Raw genomic sequence first — 611 nt, 5'->3', positions numbered from 1 at the left:
ACTGCTACAATCCTCCAGTGAAAACCCTCGGTTGTCTCTGCTAGATTGGCGCTGAGAAGCAGGGAGCACTATAGTAAGTAGCTCCAGGACTAGAGTCAGGCGGCTGGGTTTAAACTCCAGGGGCCCCTTTCCTACTAGCTGTGTGTCCTTAAAGAAGCTGCTTGTCCCCTCTGAGCCTCCTCTCTAATGAGGCTTATAGTAGCACCCAGGTCACGGCCTCCAGCCAAGCATTTGGCACAATTCCTGCAAGTAAAATGAAAGCTGTGACTGACACCTGCTGTCACTGGCAGCTAAAAAGCCAGCTGTAGCTAGAGTTTTCCTGGCCCGGCTAGCTCAGTCGGTAGAGCATGAGACTCTTAATCTCAGGGTCGTGGGTTCAAGCCCCACGTTGGGTGCCATTTGTAGCTAGAGTTTTCCTGCCTTGCCCACAGTCAGGACAAATCTCTGTTACCCGCCAGTCCCACAGCGGCTCAGACCCAACCAAGTAAACACAGAGACTTATATTGCTTACAAATTGTATGGCCATGGCAGGCTTCTTGCTAACTGTTCTTATATGTTAAATTAATCCATTTCCATAAATCTATACCTTGCCACATGGCTTGTGGCTTACC

The 611-nt window shown here is 49.6% G+C and overlaps 1 non-coding gene across 1 annotated transcript; it reads left to right on the top strand.

Moving 5' to 3' along the window:
• Positions 1 to 322: 322 nt before the first annotated feature.
• Trnak-cuu (transfer RNA lysine (anticodon CUU)) lies at positions 323 to 395 on the top strand. The gene has a single exon. It is a non-coding gene; the product is annotated as a tRNA-Lys (tRNA).
• Positions 396 to 611: the final 216 nt, after the last annotated feature.

Source organism: Peromyscus maniculatus, chromosome 2 (assembly GCF_049852395.1).
Source record: "Peromyscus maniculatus bairdii isolate BWxNUB_F1_BW_parent chromosome 2, HU_Pman_BW_mat_3.1, whole genome shotgun sequence".
NCBI classification, from domain to species: domain Eukaryota; kingdom Metazoa; phylum Chordata; class Mammalia; order Rodentia; family Cricetidae; genus Peromyscus; species Peromyscus maniculatus.
The sequence above is the reverse complement of the archived record's forward strand: the minus strand, read 5'-3'. Positions and strand labels throughout refer to the sequence as shown.